Genomic DNA, 18,341 nt, shown 5'->3' on the forward strand with positions numbered 1-18,341 from the left:
GGGTGTCTATACCGAGTGTGAGTTCGTTGTTTCTGAAGAAGGTCATAAAGAGGTAAGATGACCACTTTTCAGACACAATACCAACCAAAAAATCAAGCCTGTTGCCATCAAGTTGATCCAGGCTCACAGCGACCATATAGAACAGAGTAGAACTGCTCCATAGGGTTCCCAGGAGTGCCTGGTGGATTTGAATTGTCGACCTTCTGGTTAGCAGTCATAGTTCTTAACCTCTATACCACCAGGGTTTCTGAATATAGTACAGATAACACTTAAAATGTAATTTATTTGATTCATATTTGCCTCTCAGTCCTTTTCAAATCATTGATTCTGTGACTCCATTTTAAAGTAAAATGAAAAAAAAAAAACCATTGCCATCGAGTCAATAGACCAGCTGAGCACTTAACCACTTTTTAATATTTTAATATACCCAAACGAAACCCAATGCTGTCGAGTCAATTCCAACTCAGAGACCCTACAGAATAGAGTAGAACTGCCCCATAGAGTTTCCAAGGAGCACCTGATGGATTCGAACTGCCAACCAACTTTGGTTAGCAGCTGTAGCACTTAACCACTAGGCAACCAGGGTTTCCATTTTAATATAAGGAAGACTCAGAAGTCTTGAGACTAGGATAATTTTTTATTAGGGTAAATGTAAAGCAACATTGGCACAAGAAGTTTCCAGGTGTGCTGGGTTTGCATTGTGACAGCTGGAGAAGAACTTCGTGAAACTAGTCGTTGCCGAAAAGCATGAACATCAGAAGATAAATTAGTAATAACGGGAAGACCAATTTATTGAAACTGGGATGGGGTGGGGAAAATACTGTCTCTTGGCAAATTCGGCACAGCACTCACACTATAAACTACAGTCTATGAGAAATCACAAATAAATTGGATGGACATCACAGCAGGAATTAAATCATCAAAGAAAAAACTGCACTTCTGGGGAATTCTATGAATATGGAAACCACTGACAGACGACTTTCCTTGCAGATTGGTTAATCAATTCATTTCTTATTTAAATGTTTTAAAGAATAATTGTAAAGCCTCTCACTCATTAGCTTCTTTTGAAAAAAGAAGTATGGATTTTCTAAGAAACGGATATTAGGACAGGCATCTCCAGCACTCCCTCCAGACAACATCACTGTCACAGTGTCAGGCTCCTAAGGACAGAGCAATACAAGGATGAGATCATGGAACTAATATCTAGATACAAATTTAATGAGTTGCAGATACAATTCTGAAACGTATGACCATGACATTTAACAAATCACAGTTTAATTATCATCAGGAAATCAAAGAGGAAAGGACTTTATACATGTAAACTTTCTCATCTTTAAAGATGGCTTTGGTTTCTATATATCTCAAAAGTCTGCTTTGTATTTATAATGAACCGTGAAAAATATATTTATGAATGCAATAACACTTTTTTTGAAGTTCAATATAAAGGGAGACTTTTTTTTTAATTACTGGAGATTTTTATTTAAAATAAACTATGGTTCTTGGGGGACATCCAGCTCAACTGGCATAACATAGTTCATAAAGAAAATGTTCTACATCCTACTTTGGTGAGTAGCTTCTGGGGTCTTAAAAGCTTGTGAGCGGCCATCTAAGATACTCCACTGGTCTCATTCCATCGGAAGCAAGGATGAATGAAGAAAACCAAAGACACAAGGGAAAGATTAGTCCAAAGGACTAATGGGCCACCACTACCACGGCCTCCGCCAGACTGAGTCCAGCACAACTAGATGGTACCCAGCTACCACCATCAACTCTTCTGATGGGGATCACAATAGAGGGTCCTGGCCAAAGTTGGAGAAAAATGTAGAACAAATTTCTAACTCACAAAAAAAGACCAGACTTACTGGTCTGACAGAGACTGGAGAAACCCCAAGAATATGGCCCCCTGACACCCTTTTAACTTAGTACTGAAGTCACTCCTGAGGTTCAAAAATTACACAGGCCCATAAAGTAAAATGAGGCTTAATGGGCACACCAGCTGAGGGGCAAGGATGAGAAGGCAGGAGGGGACAGGAAAGCTGGTAATGGGGAACCCAAGGTCAAAAAATGTTGACACGGTGTGGGGTTGACAACCAATGTCCCAAAACAAAATGTGTATTAATTGATTAACAAGAAATTAATTTGCTGTGTAAACCTTCATCTAAAGCACAATTAAGAAAAAGAAAAAAGCAAAGATGTCATGTTGAGGACTAAGGTGCACCTGACCCAAGCCATGTGTTTTCAATCGCCTCATATGCATGCAAAAACTAGACAATGCATAAAGAAAACCGAAGAAGAACTAATGCCTTTGAATTATAGTGTTGGCAAAGAATTATTGAATATGCCATTAAATGCCAGAAGAAAGACCAAATCTGTCTTGTTCAGCCAGAAAGCTCCTTAGAAGTGAGGATGGCAAGACTTCATCTCACATACTGTGGACATGTTATCAGGAAGGACCAGTCCTTGGAGAAGGACATCATGCTGGGTAAAGTAGAGGATCATGGAAAAAGACCAAGATCCTCAATGAGATGGACTGACACAGTAGCTGCAACAATGGGCTCAAGCATAATGACGATTGTGAAGATGCAAGACCACTCAGTGTTTCCTTCTGTTGTACGCAGGGTTGGCATGAGTCAAAACTGACTCAACGGCACCTAACAACTAACACCTCCACAGTAAGTCAGACACAGGAAATAAGATCCATCTTTCAACAGCACCTTCCTGATCTGTATTTTATCCATAAAATGGAGTTGGTGCTTTTTTTAAATACTGCATAACACTGCCCAAAGGTTGATTATTATTATCTAGAATAAGTGCAATAGAACTTAAAAGGGATATGTGCAAGGTTTTATGGTGTGCAAGATTTATCTGGACTTAGAAGATCTGGGCTCTAGTCATAAAAGCTGCCATATACTATCAAGTCCCCAGCTCTCTGGCTCTCAGTTTCCTCATTTGTCAAACAAGGTGGTTGAAAGGGTTGTGAACTGGCAGCCCCTGGACTGAATGCTCACATGCGCATTTGCTTTGGGCAGCTCAGTGTTTCTCAAAGAGTTGAATGTAATCACCATTAGTGGGACATGTGCCATTCAGGGATCCCTGGTGGCTCAGCTGCTAACCAAAAGGTAAGCAGTTTGAAACCCTACAGGGCAGTTCTACTCTATCCTGTAGGGTCACTATGAGTCAGAATAGACTTGATGGCAATGAGTTTGGTGGGGTTTTTTGTTTTTTGGTACCTTCCAGGTGGCCAGAAACCCATCACTTGCTTGTCTTATACCTGGTCCAGCTTTGCACATTTTTTTATAATGACATAGACCTGAAAGTATTTGAGCTTGAGGTTAAAGAATCTCAAAGAGTCTTTCCTGATCTTTAAAAAATAAGTAAATAAATAAAACCTACAATGTTTTGACTCAGGGTAGGAACAACCAATGTTCCCTCTCTACTTGGAGATACCAGCTTGAGCTGCATTTTGAAAATGAAGACAAAGGCAGCCCAGCAGGGGGAACAAGGAACATATGTTAAAGTGTGGCAGTAGGAAGCTTCATGCCATGTTCTAGAACTGCAAACAGCTGGGTGTAACTAGAGAGAAGGGTGTCAGAGAAGAGGTAAGGGAAATGACAAAATTGAGGTGAGAGGCATAGCCAAGAGCCAAATACTGAAAAGAGGTGTGAGCTAACCTGAAGACCTTGAACTTTGTCCTGAAACCCTCATTGAATGTTTTTAAGCAGGGGAATGGCCTGATTGGATTTATAGATTAAAGATATCCCTTGGGAGGCTGCAGGAATGATAGACAAGTACTTTTCCCTCCAGCAGGAAGTAGCTTCCCCATCAGTAAAATGAGGAGCTGGTACAGATCAATGACTTCCAGGCTGGTTGCATTTTAGAATCACCTGGGAAGCAGGTAACAAAGCTTATACGCAGGCCTCACACCCAGAGATTTTTATTTAATTGAGGGGAGCGGGCAGGTAGGAGGTAGGCTATTTTTAAGGTATAAGGACAGCCTGGGTGGTACAATGGTTAAATGCTCAGCTGCCAACCAAAAGATAGAAGTTGGAGCCTACCTTGCAGTTCCTGGGGGAAAAAGACCTGGCAATCTGCTCCCATAAAGATGAGAGCCTAGAAAACCGTATGGGGCAGTTCTACTCTGCTACGTGGGGTCACTATGAGTCGAAAATCAACTGGACGGCACACAGCCAAGAACCTTAAAAACTCTTCTTGTGCCGAAACTCTGGTCAACTATGTCAAGGGTGGTTCCCACCACTCAAAGTGAAGGGTGGTCAGAAAGCATTTCCTTTGCATCTTCTGACCCCAAAATCTAGAACAAGGTATAGAAAGTACCTCCAAACAGCTTATACCACTCTTCTTCTTTAAACTGGTTTTATTCTTTGGTTTATCAAGTTTCTCTCTGAAAAGGCATAGAAATATTTCATAGAAGTATTTCAAATTTCTGTATTAGAATTTTATACATCTGATCATTTAGATGTCAAAGATTACAAGCACTTCCCAGATAAATGGAAAACCAATATAAAATGATAATGTCTATTTGCTTCCTATAAATGATTGTTGTTAATCAGTTAGTGGGCATATACTTAAAAGCTTAATGTGTGTAATATTTCCCAGAATGAGTCATGTCAGCATTGCGTGTCGCAGGCCCCCTACTCATTTTCTGCCTCTTTCTTCCCCTACCCTGGATGGACCTTGCTGTTTTTCACAACTAATTTTTACTGAGCACCTCCTTTGGGCCAGGCATTGTGCCACGAGCTTTACAAATAAGTTAGTGTTTTTTTACCATCGTATAAATGAGGAAACTGCAGAGAGGATAAAGACTGGCTCAAAGACACCAAGCTAGTAAGAAGCAGTGCTGGGATCTGAATCACAACCATGTCTCCTAAATTCACACACTTCCCATTATGCTACATTTTTCCTACATTCCTGCCACACCCCTGCTCTAATTATATCTTGTTTCCTACCCATACCCCCTACCCTGACTCGTGGAGCCAGATTCCACTCTGAGATCATTGAAGCTATGTGAAGAGGTAGATAAAGAGCAAACAAAAAAAAAACTCAGAGCACTTGGTGCTCACCCTGGGGAGCACCCTCAGATTGCTGTCAGTAGGGTGCCCTCTGCTGTTTAAGAAGATATAGATATGGGTTAAGAATGGAAAGCAGGAAAGATTTACATCATACTGGCAAACCTAATCTTGAGATGAATAAAAAATAGATCCCTTATAAACAACAGTAGTACCCCCTCATCATAAAAAAAAAAAAAAACTCCTGTTCCGCAGGTCACTGCCTTCAATCCAAAAAAGCAAGAGACGTCAATCTCAGCTTTCAAGATTGGTTATGTCCTAATCCAAACCACAGAATCATTACACTGGACCTGAAATTAGTCTCCACTCCCTCCAGTTAGGTACTGTTATTTCTCTGTGTTCACAGTGTTGGCACTGATTGAAGCTTTAATCTTTACGGCTATTGTCTTCTTAAAAGTGACTTGTGAAAAGGACAGTCTCCTGTCTCAGGCGTTATAATGACTTTAAATAAGCTGCTAAGAGCACATAGCCGTGGAAGCTTGCTTTCTTTACCCCAGAAATTATAAAACATTTAGAGACTCCTGGGGCAAGTTAATCATAAAATATTCAGCAACATCTGTGTCATGTTATTTACTGACAGTCTAGGTCCAGAAAATATGGCGCCTGTATTACAGGCTGCCCTGCATCACCTGAACCATTCAATTGTGATTGGAAGGCGCTATTTTATGGCCCTCTGCGTGCACACTCCCTTTTCCTCATGCAGCCTTTCTCCTGGGCACCTCACAGTCACGCTACAAATACAGGCCTACAGATAGGTCTGTGCTCAGTCTCCCGAGCAATGTCTAACAAAGGTAGGCTGGTCATGTCGGGGTGGGGGCTGTGTCCATCTCCTCAGGACTGTACACAGGTCAGTCAGAGCTGGGCAAGGAAGAGCAGCCAAGGCCAGAGCCTGAGGAGGGAACTGATTCCAGGGTGGTAAGAGCAGCCCCTCCCTCTGTGCTCCCCACTTCCCCCACCCCCCATACACACACAGGAAAGCTTCAGGCTGCCTCGCCCCAGAACCTGACAAAATCATGGACAAAGAAAAACAGACTAGCAATCAGAATACGAGTTCTTCCCGGCAATCAGTCAATAAATCCACCGTTAACACCTGCTCTGTGCTAAGTGCTGTGCTAGGCCCTGGGTTCTAGCCCTGCCTCTATCTAGCACTGTATGACTGTGGTACTTCTGTGATCACCAGTGTTTTCCTAGGGGGTGGAACTCAGGGTGGAGAGGAGTGATGACCATCACCAACGGAGCTGCTGTGAACTACACGCCCTTTCCGTCACCAAATTCTGACAACTGCCCTCCCCATCCCCTGCCACCCCACTCCTAACTGCATGTTCATTTCTAAAAAGTTCCTCAGAGGATACGGCCATCCCCTTCAAGAACCACTGGATCTGATCCTTTATAAGCAGAGTGACCATATGTCTGGTTTGCCAGGACAGTCCCAATTTATACCATTAGTCCTGGCTATTTTATTAATAACACCTTTTATTCTCAAGTGCCCCAGTGTGAATGATAATGTAAATGGTCACCCTATATAAGGTCATTTCCAGATTTAATGTGACTTTAATATATTCTACCAAAGATTTCAGGGCCTCTAGTATCTTCCCCCACAAAATCTCCCCAACTATTTTGAGATTCCCACTTAGAATGTCTCGTAAGTGTCGGCATTCGCACGTGGCTTCCATTTTATCTCGTCTCTTGCTCTGCAGCTCCAGGCCTCTCTCAAGCTGCCTGAAGACCTCTTGCCACAGCCCCTGTCCCTCCACCCCCACCCCCACCAGAGGTCCTGGCACAGTAATGCCCTGCACTGCCTCCATAATTCTGCTTATGGAAGGGGAGGAATCCCACACACCACCTCGTCCCTCATTCGGGTAGAAGGGAGGCAATGTGAACAAAGGTGCCCAACAACTCCCAAAGGTCTTCTTGTATAACATCTATTCTCACTACTCGCTGCTCCCGTTAGAGAGACCACAAAATGACAGCCACCAGCCAGATCTAAGAAGCAGGTGTGTTTCCTTGGGCCGAGCACTTCCCACAATCTTGAGCCAACAACCATTACCACAGTCTACTTATTACCTTTGTTTTTTGTTTTTTTTTTAACTTATTAACTATTTTTTATTGATTACATGTTGAAATTTATACTATTTTGGGCATATTGAGTTTTAAATATATTGCTAAAATTTATCTCACCTGTCTCCTTTTACATTTTTAATGTGGCTACTAGAAAATTTCAAATTACCTGCATGGTTTGCATTGTATTTTTTTTTTTTATTAACTTTTATTGAGCTTCAAGTGAACGTTTACAAATCAAGTCAGACTGTCGCATATAAGTTTATATACACCTTACTCCATACTCCCACTTGCTCTCCCCCTAACGAGTCAGCCTTTCCAGTCTATCCTTTCGTGACAATTTTGCCATCTTCCAACTCTCTCTATCCTCCCATCCCCCCTCCAGACAGGAGATGCCAACACAGTCTCAAGTGTCCACCTGATATAATTAGCTCACTCTTCATCAGCATCTCTCTCCTACCCACTGTCCAGTCCCTTTCATGTCTGATGAGTTGTCTTCGGGGATGGTTCCTGTCCTGGGCCAACAGAAGGTTTGGGGACTATGACCGCCGGGATTCCTCTAGTCTAGTCAGATGATTAAGTATGGTCTTTTTGTGAGAATCCCACTGATCTCCTGCTCCCTCAGGGGTTCTCTGTTGTGCTCCCTGTCGGGGCAGTCATGGATTGTGGTCGGGCACCAACTAGTTCTTCTGGTCTCAGGATGATGTAGGTCTCTGGTTCATGTGGCCCTTTCTGTCTCTTGGGCTCTTAGTTCTTGTGTGACCTTGGCGTTCTTCATTCTCCTTTGATCCAGGTGGGTTGAGACCAATTGATGCATCTTAGATGGCCACTTGTTAGCATTTAAGACCCCAGGTGCCACATTTCAAAGTGGGATGCAGAATGTTTTCATAATAGAATTATTTTGCCAATTGACTTAGAAGTCCCCTTAAACCATGGTCCCCAAACCCCTGCCCTTGTTCCGCTGACCTTTGAAGCATTCAGTTTATCCCGGAAACTGCTTTGCTTTTGGTCCAGTCCAGTTGAGCTGACCTTCCACGTATCGAGTATTGTCCTTCCCTTCACCTAAAGCAGTTCTTATCTACTAATTAATCAGTAAAAAACCCTCTCCTCCCTCCCTCCCCTCCTCGTAACCACAAAAGTATGTGTTCTTCTAAGTTTATACTATTTCTCAAGATCTTATAATAGTAATCTTATACAATATTTGTCCTTTTGCCTCTGACTAATTTCGCTCAGCATAATGCCTTCCAGGTTCCTCCATGTTATGAAATGTTTCACAGATTCCTCACTGTTCTTTATCGATGTGTAGTATTCCATTGTGTGAATATACCACAATTTATTTAACCATTCATCTGTTGATGGACACCTTGGTTGCTTCCAGCTTTTTGCTATTGTAAACAGAGCTGCAATAAACATGGGTGTGCATATATCTGTTTGTGTGAAGGCTCTTGTGTCTCTAGGGTATATTCTGAGGAGTGGGATTTCTGGGTTGTATGGTAGTTCTATTTCTAACTGTTTAAGATAATGTCAGATAGATTTCCAAAGTGGTTGTACCATTTTACATTCCCGCCAGCAGTGTATAAGAGTTCCAATCTCTCCGCAGCCTCTCCAACATTTATTATTTTGTGTTTTTTGGATTAATGCCAGCCTTGTTGGTGTGAGATGGAATCTCATCGTAGTTTTAATTTGCATTTCTCTAATGGCTAATGATCGAGAGCATTTTCTCATGTATCTGTTAGCTGCCTGAATATCTTCTTTAGTGAAGTGTGTGTTCATATCCGTTGCCCACTTCTTGATTGGGTCGTTTGTCTTTTTGTGGTTGAGTTTTGACAGAATCATATAGATTTTAGAGATCAGGCGCTGGTCGGAGATGTCATAGCTGAAAATTCTTTCCCAGTCTGTAGGTGGTCTTTTTACTCTTTTGGTGAAGTCTTTAGATGAGCATAGGTGTTTGATTTTTAGGAGCTCCCAGTTCTCGGGTTTCTCTTCGTCATTTTTGGTAATGTTTTGTATTCTGTTTATGCCTTGTATTAGGGCTCCTAAGGTTGTCCCTATTTTTTCTTCCATGATCTTTATCGTTTTAGTCTTTATGTTTAGGTCTTTGATCCACTTGGAGTTAGTTTTTGTGCATGGTGTGAGGTATGGGTCCTGTTTCATTTTTTTGCAAATGGATATCCAATTATGCCAGCACCATTTGTTAAAAAGACTATCTTTTCCCCAGTTAACTGACACTGGGCCTTTGTCAAATATCAGCTGCTCATATGTGGATGGGTCTATATCTGGGTTCTCAATTCTGTTCCACTGGTCTATGTGTCTCTTGTTGTACCAGTACCAGGCTGTTTTGACTACTGTGGCTGTATAATAGCTTCTGAAATCCTGTAGAGTGAGGCCTCCCACTTTCTTCTTCTTTTTCAGTAATGCTTTGCTTATCCAAGGCTTCTTTCCCTCCCATATGAAGTTGGTGATTTGTTTCTCTATCACATTAAAAAATGACATTGGAATTTGGATCGGAAGTGCCTTGTATGTATAGATGGCTTTTGGTAGAATAGACATTTTTACTATGTTAAGTCTTCCTATTCATGAGCAAGGTATGTTTTTCCACTTAAGTATGTCCTTTTTAATTTCTTCTAGTAGTGCTTTGTAGTTTTCTTTGTATAGGTCTTTTACATCCTTGATAAGATTTATTCCTAAGTATTTTATCTTCTTGGGGGCTACTGTGAATGGTATTGATTTGGTGATTTCCTCTTCGATGTTCTTTTTGTTGATGTAGAGGAATCCAAGTGATTTTTGTATGTTTATCTTATAACCTGAGACTCTGCCAAACTCTTCTATTAGTTTCAGTAGTTTTCTGGAGGATTCCTTAGGGTTTTCTGTGTATAAGATCATGTCATCTGCAAATAGAGATAATTCTACTTCCTCCTTGTCAATCCGGATGCCCTTTATTTCTTTGTCTAGCCTAATTGCTCTGGCTAGGACTTCTAGCACAATGTTGAATAAGAGCCGTGATAAAGGGCATCCTTGTCTGGTTCCCGTTCTCAAGGGAAATGCTTTCAGGCTCTCTCCATTTAGAGTGATGTTGGCTGTTGGCTTTGTACAGATGCCCTTTATTATGTTGAGAATTTTCCTTCAATTCCTATTTTGGTGAGAGTTTTTATCATAAACGGGTGTTGGACTTTGTCAAATGCCTTTTCTGCATCAATTGATAAGATCATGTGGTTTTTGTCTTTTGTTTTATTTATATGGTGCATTACATTAATGGTTTTTCTAATATTAAACCAGCCTTGCATACCTGGTATAAATCCCACTTGGTCGTGGTGAAATATTTTTTTGATATGTTGTTGAATTCTATTGGCTAGAATTTTGTTGAGGATTTTTGTATCTATGTTCATGAGGGATATAGGTCTATAATTTTCTTTTTTTGTGATGTCTTTACCTGGTTTTGGTATCAGGGATATGGTGGCTTCATAGAATGAGTTGGGTAGTATTCTGTCATTTTCTATGCTTTGAAATACCTCCGGTAGTAGTGGTGTTAACTCTTCTCTGAAAGTTTGGTAGAACTCTGCAGTATAGCCATCCAGGCCAGGGCTTTTTTTTGTTGGGAGTTTTTTGATTATTGTTTCAATCTCTTTTTTGTTATGGGTCTATTTAGTTGTTTTACTTCTGATTGTGTTATTTTAGGTAGGTAGTGTTTTTCCAGGAATTCATCCATTTCTTCTAGGTTTGCAAATTTGTTAGAGTACAATTTTTCGTAATAATCTGATATGATTCTTTTAATTTCAGTTGGGTCTGTTGTGATGTGGCCCTTCTCGTTTCTTATTAGGGTTATTTGTTTCCTTTCCTGTATTTCTTTAGTCAGTCTAGCCAATGGTTTATCAATTTTGTTAATGTTTTCAAAGAACCAGCTTTTGGCTTTGTTAATTCTTTCAATTGTTTTTCTGTTCTCTAATTCATTTAGTTCAGCTCTAATTTTTATTATTTGTTTTCTTCTGGTGCCTGATGGATTCTTTTGTTGCTCGCTTTCTATTTGTAGGGACAGTTCTCTGATTTTGGCTCTTTCTTCTTTTTGTATGTGTGCATTTATCGATATAAATTGGCCTCTGAGCACTGCTTTTGCTGTGTCCCCAGAGGTTTTGATAGGAAGTACTTTCATTCTCGTTGCATTCTATGAATTTCCTTATTCCCTCCTTAATGTCTTCTATAACCCAGTCTTTTTTCAGGAGGGTATTGTTCAGTTTCTAAGTATTTGATTTCTTTTCCCTAATTTTTCTGTTATTGATTTCCACTTTTATTGCCTTGTGGTCTGAGAAGATGCTTTGTAATATTTCGATGTTTTGGATTCTGCAAAGGTTTGTTTTATGACCTAATATGTGGTCTATTCTAGAGAATGTTCCATGTGCGCTAGAAAAAAAAGTATACTTTGCAGCAGTTGGGTGAAGAGTTCTGTATAAGTCAATGAGGTCAAGTTGGTTGATTGTTGTAATTAGATCTTCCGTGTCTCTACTGAGCTGCTTACTGGATGTCCTGTCCTTCTCCAAAAGTGGTGTGTTGAAGTCTCCTACTATAATTGTGGAGGTGTCTATCTCACTTTTCAGTTCTGTTAAAATTTGATTTATGTATCTTGCAGCCCTGTCATTGGGTGCATAAATATTTAATATGGTTATATCTTCCTGGTCAGTTGTCCCTTTTATCATTATGTAGTGTCCTTCTTTATCCTTTGTGGTGGATTTAAGTCTAAAGTCTATTTTGTCAGAAATTAATATTGCTACTCCTCTTCTTTTTTGCTTATTGTTTGCTTGATATATTTTTTTTCCATCCTTTGAGTTTTAGTTTGTTTGTGTCTCTAAGTCTAAGGTGTGTCTCTTGTAGGCAGCATATAGACGGATCGTGTTTCTTTATCCAGTCCGAGACTCTCTGTCTCTTTATTGGTGCATTTAGTCCATTTACATTCAGTGTAATTATAGATAAATAAGTGTTTAGTGTTGTCATTTTGATGCCTTTTTATGTGTGTTGTTGACAATTTCATTTTTCCACTTACTTTTTTGTGCTGAGACGTTTTTCTTAGTAAGTTGTGAGATCCTCATTTTCATAGTATTTGATTTTATGTTTGTTGAGTCGTTACGTTTTTCTTGGTTTTTATTTTGAGTTATGGAGTTGTTATACCTCTTTGTGGTTACCTTAATATTTACCCCTATTTTTCTAAGTAAAAACCTAACTTGTATTGTCCTATATCGCCTTGTATCCCTCTCCATATGGCAGTTCTATGCCACCTGTATTTAGTCCCTCTTTTTGATTATTGTAATCTTTTACATATTGACTTCAATGATTCCCTGTTTTAAGCATTTTTTTTTAATTAATCTTAATTTGTTTTTGTGATTTCCCTATTTGAGTTGATATTAGGATGTTCTGTTCTGTGACCTTGTGTTGTGCTGGAATCTGATATTATTGGTTTTCTGATCAAAGAATTTCCTTTAGTATTTCTTGTAGCTTTGGTTTGGTTTTTGCAAATTCTCTAAGCTTGTGTTTATCTGTAAATATCTTAATTTTGCCTTCATATTTCAGAGAGAGTTTTGCTGGATATATGATCTTTGGCTGGCAGTTTTTCTCCTTCAGTGCTCTGTATATGTCATCCCATTGCCTTCTTGCCTACATGGTTTCTGCTGAGTAGTCTGAACTTATTCTTATTGATTCTCCCTTGAAGGAGACCTTTCTTTTATCCCTGGCTGCTTTTAAAATTTTCTCTTTATCTTTGGTTTTGGCAAGTTTGATGATAATATGTCTTGGTGTTTCTCTTTTTGGATCAATCTTAAATGGGGTTCGATGAGCATCTTGGATAGATATCCTTTCATCTTTCATGATGTCAGGGAAGTTTTCTGTCAGGAGATCTTCAACTATTCTCTCTGAGTTTTCTGTCCTTCCTCCCTGTTCTGGGACTCCAATCACATGCAAGTTATCCTTCTTGATAGAGTCCCACATGATTCTTAGGGTTTCTTCATTTTTTTTTTAATTCTTTTATCTGATTTTTTTCAGCTATGTTGGTGTTAATTCCCTGGTCCTCCAGATTTCCCACTCTGCATTCTAATTGCTCGAGTCTGCTCCTCTGACTTCCTATTGCATTTTCGAATTCTGTAATTTTATTGTTAAGCTTTTGGATTTCTGCATGCTGTCTCTCTATGAATTCTTGCAACTTATTTATTTTTCCACTATGTTCTTGAATAATCTTTTTGAGTTCTTCAACTGTTTTATCAGTGTGTTCCTTGGCTTTTTCTGCAGTTTGCCTTATTTCATTTCTGAGGTCATCCCTGATGTCTTGAAGCATTCTGTAAATTAGTTTTTTATATTCTGTATCTGATAATTCCAGGATGGTATCTTCATTTGGGAAAGATTTTGATTCTTTTGTTTAGGGGGTTGTAGAAGCTGTCATGGTCTGCTTCTTTATGTGGTTTGATATCAACTGCTGTCTCCGAGCCATCACTAAGATATTGTAGTGATTTATTCTATATTTGCTCACTGAGTCTTATCTTGTTTTGTTTTCTTTCAATATATGTGGATGGGCTACTAGATTGTGCTGTCTTGATTGCTGTAGCCCTTGACTTACTTATGACCTATTACCAGCTGGTTTGGGCTGTTGCCAGATATGTATGCCTGAGTCTATTCACTATTCTTGAGTAGAATCTGATTCTGGGTCATCAAGTGTGTGCTGCACCCTAACACCTATCCACCTTGAGAAGTAGTGGTGATAGTTGTGTGCACCAGATTCTATTCGCAGCTGGGGTTCACACTCCAGGGGGGGCAGGATGCTGACAGGCTTCCCCCAAGTGTCAGTGAGGTAGGTGTGTCTCTATTCCTAAAGCACCTTGGTGCAAGGGCTCTGCAGCTGTACCTTAGGCCCCCAATGCAAGTACCTCTACTGATTGGTAGGTGTCACCCTCCTTAGACCCCTAAGGCAAGAGGCTAGGTGGTCTGGGGGGAGCTTCAGCCCTCAGTTCCCTGTTGTGGGTCAGTTAGGGCTCTGTTGAATAAGCAGAGATATCAGACCTGGGAAACGTGTTTTTCCAGTAAATCCGCTAAAAAAAAAATGCAGTCAGATCCCTATCAGAAATGCCTTTGCATTATAATAGCCACCTTGTTCCCTGTCGGGATGAAAGCCCGAGATATGGATCATATATGCTTGGCTGGAGCTGGTTCTGTGTTTTTAGTCCAATTAGGGAAGGATTTTTGGTCCCTGGGTTTTTTGTGGTTGCTTCTCTCAGGCCAGAAGAATGGGTTAGGAAAAGACCAAAAAAGAAAAAGAGGGAAAAGAAAAGCTGCAGAGCCAGAGCCGTTCTCCCTCTGGCTCAGGAAATTCCAATGTTAATGAAGCCGCCTAGGAAGGGGATGGGAGGATCCAGAAAAACAGGGGAGAGTAGCACCCTGGAATATAGCCAAAGTTGCTTATCTTGCTTGTGATGACTATTTTATCTGAGATTCCCGAGGGGCGCGTCGCCTGTGTGTGCTGGCTGTGTAGAGATTGCCCCCGAGGGTCTGGCCTGCAGAAGCCGCGGTCAGTTCCTCCGCTGCCAGTCCAAAGCCCAGCATCAAGGTTCCCCGGCTGGGACGCTGCACTCCCGGCTCCAAAATCAGTCACGGCCTCTGGGGGGACTTCTCCTCCCGCCAGCCGCGTTGCTGCACCGCCTGCGCGGACTGGCTGGGCCCCCTCCCAGGGTCAGTTCAGGGGGGTAGGTCTGCGCCCCGTGTTTGCGCCATGACAGGATGTTGTGCTCAGCTCTCCTGTGCCCAGTCCGAAGCCCGGGCCGAGGTTCCCCGGCTGGGACGCTGCACTTCCGGCTCCAAAACCAGTCACTGCCTCCCGGGGACTTCTCCTCCCACCAGCCGCGTCGCCGCGCCGCTGGGGCAGACCGGCTGGGTCCTCTCCTGGGGTCAGTTCAGGGGAGTAGGGCTGCGCCCCTTGTTTGCGCAGTCACAGGATGTTGTGTTCAGCTCCCCTGAGCCCAGTCCTAAGCCCGGTGCCAAGGTTACCTGACTGAGATGCTGGCTCCAGGCTCCGAAAACAGTCTCTGCTTCCCCATAGTTGTTTGTTCTCTGTCTCTGTCACTCAGGTCAACTCTTTAAATCTGTGTTTGTTGTTCAGGGTTCGTAGATTGTCATGTATGTGATCGATTCACTTGTTTTTCCGAGTCTTTGTTGCAAGAGGGATCCGAGGTAGCATCTACCTAGTCAGCCATCTTGGCCCCCTCCTACCTTTGTTTTTAATAATTTACTTAGGTGTGTGTTTACACAATTTAAGTTTTAATAACTAACAACACTCACAAAATTCCTGAAAATTTAACATGTGACTCTCACAAGTGGTTCTGCAGCACATGACTGGTTTTATATGACATCTCCAATTGCCTTCCCTAACATATATTCTCCCTCTGACCAAATTCTCCTCTCTTTCCAGTCAACCACATCCCCTAATTTTCTAACCAGGCTCTTCAAACAAGAGTTGTGTTTTTGTTTTAAATCTATGGGGAATGGAGGATCGAGGCAGAGCAAGCAGGGAATTCACATTTTGGATCAGGCTTCCATCCCTCCATTTTACAGATGCCTCTGGAACTGTGCAACATACCCTCAGTTCTCACTCAAAACTAAAGGGATAGTAGGGGGAACCACAGCCAACTATGAAAATAAACTCAAACTTTCCTCCAACTTGTCAATACTTCATCCTGCCTCTGGTGACCCCATTTCCACCTCTCTCCTTTTTGCCAACTCAATTTTCATTCTCCTTCTCCCCTCCTACTTTACCTTTCCAGCCCGACTAGCTCAGCAATCTGGTCTCTTGGCTCTTGATCTTTTGGGTTTTTTTTCTTAAACTCCATCCAGCATGTTCCTTCCTGCCATGGACTGTTTCCATGGCCTGGTAACTCAGAATTAAAACTCCCCTTGGCCCAGCCCTGGAACCCCTCCTCATTCATGGAAATTGCCCCTACTCCACTGCCCTGGCCCCTTCCCAGCTCAGCTACAAGAAGATTTAAGTACTTACTCATCATGAAAATGAAGTACAAGAAGTCTTTGAGAATTCAAATTCAGGTCACATTTTCCTGCAGTAATAACACTTTAAGATTATCCCAGCTCAGTACATGAAAACACATCATTTACCTGTGATATAACCAAAAAAAACAACCCAAAACCATTGCCGTCGAGTCAATTCCTACAGAGCTGTAAAATTCCCCTGCCTTCAGGGTCACAGAGTGAAAAGAAAGAAGTTGCTTCACACCAGGCCAGCCGTGGGAAAAATTCACAAGTGCACAAAGTCTTACTTGGTTTTTCTTTCCTTAACCCCCTCTCTCTATTGCCCTCATACCAAACTAAATCTAAACTCCTCATCACCCGCAATCACCAGTTCAACTGTAGCGCTGCACTGTCCAATTTGGTAACAACCTTTCACTTTTGGCAAATGAGTACTTGAAATATGGCTAGTTTGAACTGATATGTATGAAATCCACACCAGATTTCAAAGACTTAAAAAAAAACTACAAAAAAGTAAAACATCTCATTAATAATTTGCACATTTATTAGATATTGAAATAATATTTTGGATACACTGGGTTAGGTATTTTATTAAAATTAATTTCACCTGTTTCTTTTTATTCTTAATGTGGCTACTAGAAATTTTTTAATTACAGACATTGCTCAAATTCGTGGCTCACATTGCTCCCCAAGGTGTAGTCCACAGACCAGCAACTTGAGTGTTACCTGGGAGTAGTATCTCAGGCTCCATTCTAGGCTTACTGAACCAGCCTGCAATTTAACAAGATCCCCAGGTGACTTATGCATATATTAAAATTGAGACTAGCAGGTCAGGTGTCAGCAAATTTTTTCTTTAAAGGGCCAGAGAGTAAATATTTTAGTGCCTGTGGCAACCACTCAACTCTGTCATTGTAAAATACGTAAATGAATGAGCACGGCTGCGTCGTACTAAAAATTTACAAAAACAGGCTGCATAATTTGTCTACCACTGTCCTAGATCAGAGGTTTCTCAAACTTTAGCATTCATCAGGGGTTCCTTGGTGGCACAAATGGTTAATAAGCGCTGACTACTAACCAAAGTTTGGCCGTTCAAACCCATCCATCCAGAGGCTCTTGGGAAGACAGGGCTGGTGATTTGCTCCTAAAAGGTCACAGCCTTGAAAACCCAATGGAGCAGTTCTATTCTCCATACGTGGGGCTGCCATGAGTCAGAATCGACTTCACAGCAACTATTATGGACTGAATTGTGTCCCCCCAAAATGTGCTGTAAATCCTAACCTCTACACCTGTGGTTATAATCCCACTGGGAATGGACTGTTTTTGCCATGTGAATAAGGCAGGGTTAGTGTAGGATGTGTTTTGAGTCAATCTCTTACAAAATATAAAAAGAGCAGATTAGGACAAGCAAGAGAGCAGAGACGGGGGAAGAGATATGGGGTAAAATAGATGCCGAGACACATACAGAGCTTCAAGGAACCAGGAGGCAGAAGCTGAAGACTCAAGGACCTTCTTCCAGAGCCGGCAGAGAGAAAAAGGCTTCCCTTAGAGCAGGCATTCTGAATTTGGATTTATAGCCTCCTCAACTGTGAGACTCATAACTCTATGGGGCAGTTCTATTCTGTTCTATAGGGTCGCTATCAGTTCGAATCCACTCGACGGCAACTGGTTTGGTTTTTTGGTTTTTAAACTGAGAGAAGATAAATTTGTTTGTTAAAGCCATCCACTCGGGGTATTTCTGTTATAGGAGCACTAAGTTAACTAAGACAGCAACTAACAACAACAGCATTCATCAGAACCACTTGAGGAGCTTGTTAAAACAGATTGCTGTAAAAAGACCAGACTTAACGGTCTGACTGAGACTAGAGGAATCCCGGCAGTCATGGTCCCCATACCTTCTGTTGGCCCAGGACAGGAACCATTCCCTAAGACAACTCATCAGACATGGAAGGGACTGGACAAGGGGCTGGAGAGAGATGCTGATGAAGAGTGAGCTACTTGTATCAGGTGGACACTTGAGATTGTGTTGGCATCTCCTGCCTGGAGGGGAGATGGGAGGGTAGAGAGGGTTAGAAACTGGCAAAACAGTCACGAACGGAGAGACTGGAAGGAGGGAGCAGGCTGACTCATTAGGGGGAGAGTAAGTGGGAGTATGTAGTAAGGTGTATATAGGCTTATGTGTGACAGACTGACTTGATT

Source organism: Loxodonta africana, chromosome 9 (genome assembly GCF_030014295.1).
Source record: "Loxodonta africana isolate mLoxAfr1 chromosome 9, mLoxAfr1.hap2, whole genome shotgun sequence".
Lineage (NCBI taxonomy): Eukaryota > Metazoa > Chordata > Mammalia > Proboscidea > Elephantidae > Loxodonta > Loxodonta africana.